The following is a 3,290-nucleotide window of genomic DNA, read 5'->3' as shown; positions in this document are numbered from 1 at the left end:
TCCTGTGTGTGCTGACGGACAGCCATAGACAGCCATTGACGTCCTGTGTGTGCTGGTGGACACCCACGAACGTCCTGTGTGTACTGAACAGACAGCCCATGTGGGCCAAAATCACCCAAACAATCCACAGGAAGGGCCAGCGTGCTGAGTCCAAGGACCAACGTGCTGATATGTGTACTGATGGACAGCCACGGACGTCCTGTGTGTGCTGATGGACTATCACAGACACACACGGACAGCCACGGACGTCCTGTGTGTGCTAACAGACACACACGGACGTCCTGTGTGTGCTGACGGACACCCACGGACGTCCTGTGTGTACTGAACAGACAGCCCACGTGGGCCAAAATCACCCGAACAGTCCACGGGAAGGGTCAGCGTGCTGAGTCCAAGGACAACCTTGCTGATATGTGCACTGATGAACAGCCACAGACGTCATGTGTGTGCTGACGAACACACACGGACACACACAGACCGCCACGGACGTCCGGTGTGTGCTGACGGACACCCACGAACGTCCTGTGTGTGCTGACGGACACCCACGAACGTCCTGTGTGTGCTGACGGACACACACGGACACACAAGGACAGCCACGGACTTCCGGTGTGTGCTGACGGATACACACGAACGTCCTGTGTGTGCTGACGGACACCCAAAACCCACAGACGTCCTGTGTGTGCTGACGGACACACACGGACACACACGGACAGCCACAGACGTCGTGTGTGCTGACGGACAGCCACAGACCGCCAGTGACGTCCTGTGTATGCTGGCGGACACCCACGGACGTCCTGTGTGTACTGAACAGACAGCACACGTGGGCCAAAGTCACCCAAACAATCCATGGGAAGGGTCAGCGTACTGTGTCCAAGGACCAACTTGCTGATATGTGTACTGATGGACAGCCACGGACGTCCTGTGTGTGCTGACGGACACACACGGACACACACGGACAGCTACAGACGTCCTGTGTGTGCTGACGGACACCCACAGACGTCCTGTGTGTGCTGACGGACACCCACGGACGTCCTGTGTGTACTGAACAGACAGCCCACGTGGGCCAAAATCACCCGAACAGTCCACGGGAAGGGCCAGCGTGCTGAGTCCAAGGACCAGCATGCTGATATGTGTACTGATGGACAGCCACTGACGTCCTGTGTGTGCTGACGGACACACACGGACAGCCACAGACGTCCTGTGTGTGCTGACGGACAGCCATTGACGTCCTGTGTGTGCTGGCGGACACCCACGAACATCCTGTGTGTACTGAACAGACAGCCCACGTGGGCCAAAATCACCCAACAATCCACAGGAAGGGCCAGCGTGCTGAGTCCAAGGATCAACGTGCTGATATGTGTACTGATGGACAGCCACAGACGTCCTGTGTGTGTTGATGGACACACACAGACACACACGGACAGCCACGGACGTCCTGTGTGTGTTGACGGACACCCACGGATGTCCTGTGTGTGTTGACGGACACACACACACACGGACACACACAGACAGCCACAGACATCCTGTGTGTGCTGACGGACAGCCACAGACAGCCACAGACGTCCTGTGTGTGCTGGCGAACACCCACGGATGTCGTGTGTGTACTGAATAGATAGCCCACGTGGGCCAAAATAACCCAAACAGTCCACATGAAGGGCCAGCGTGCTGAGTCCAAGGGCAAACGTGCTGATATGTGTACTGATGGACAGCCACCGACGTCTTGTGCGTCCTGACAGACATAGACGGACACACACGGACACACACGGACAGACACAGATGTCCTGTGTGTACTGGCGGACACCCACGGACGTCCTGTGTGTACTGAACAGACAGCCCACGTGGGCCAAAATCACCCAAACAGGCCACGGGAAGGGTCAGTGTGCTGAGTCCAAGGACCCACGTGCTGATATGTGTACTGATGGACAGCCACGGACGTCATGTGTGTGCTGACGGACACACACGGACACACAAGGACAGCCACGGACTTCCGGTGTGTGCTGACGGATACACACGAACGTCCTGTGTGTGCTGACGGACACCCAAAACCCACAGACGTCCTGTGTGCTGACGGACACACACGGACACACACGGACAGCCACAGACGTCGTGTGTGTGCTGACGGACAGCCACAGACCGCCAGTGACGTCCTGTGTATGCTGGCGGACACCCACGGACGTCCTGTGTGTACTGAACAGACAGCACACGTGGGCCAAAGTCACCCAAACAATCCATGGGAAGGGTCAGCGTACTGTGTCCAAGGACCAACTTGCTGATATGTGTACTGCTGGACAGCCACGGACGTCCTGTGTGTGCTGACGGACACACACGGACACACACGGACAGCTACAGACGTCCTGTGTGTGCTGACGGACACCCACTGACGTCCTGTGTGTGCTGACGGACACCCACGGACGTCCTGTGTGTACTGAACAGACAGCCCACGTGGGCCAAAATCACCCAAACAGTCCACGGGAAGGGCCAGCGTGCTGGGTCCAAGGACCAGCATGCTGATATGTGTACTGATGGACAGCCACTGACGTCCTGTGTGTGCTGACGGACACACACGGACAGCCACGGACGTCCTGTGTGTGCTGACGGACAGCCATAGACAGCCATTGACGTCCTGTGTGTGCTGGTGGACACCCACGAACGTCCTGTGTGTACTGAACAGACAGCCCACGTGGGCCAAAATCACCCAAACAATCCACAGGAAGGGCCAGCGTGCTGAGTCCAAGGACCAACGTGCTGATATGTGTACTGATGGACAGCCATGGACGTCCTGTGTGTGCTGATGGACTAACACAGACACACACGGACAGCCACGGACGTCCTGTGTGTGCTAACAGACACACACGGACGTCCTGTGTGTGCTGACGGACACCCACGGACGTCCTGTGTGTACTGAACAGACAGCCCACGTGGGCCAAAATCACCCGAACAGTCCACGGGAAGGGTCAGCGTGCTGAGTCCAAGGACAACCTTGCTGATATGTGCACTGATGAACAGCCACAGACGTCATGTGTGTGCTGACGAACACACACGGACACACACAGACCGCCACGGACGTCCGGTGTGTGCTGACGGACACCCACGAACGTCCTGTGTGTGCTGACGGACACCCACGAACGTCCTGTGTGTGCTGACGGACACACACGGACACACAAGGACAGCCACGGACTTCCGGTGTGTGCTGACGGATACACACGAACGTCTGTGTGTGCTGACGGACACCCAAAACCCACAGACGTCCTGTGTGTGCTGACGGACACACACGGACACACACGGACAGCCAC

This window comes from Brassica napus, chromosome A9 (genome assembly GCF_020379485.1).
Source record: "Brassica napus cultivar Da-Ae chromosome A9, Da-Ae, whole genome shotgun sequence".
Taxonomy (NCBI): domain Eukaryota; kingdom Viridiplantae; phylum Streptophyta; class Magnoliopsida; order Brassicales; family Brassicaceae; genus Brassica; species Brassica napus.
This window is presented reverse-complemented; position numbering follows the sequence as displayed.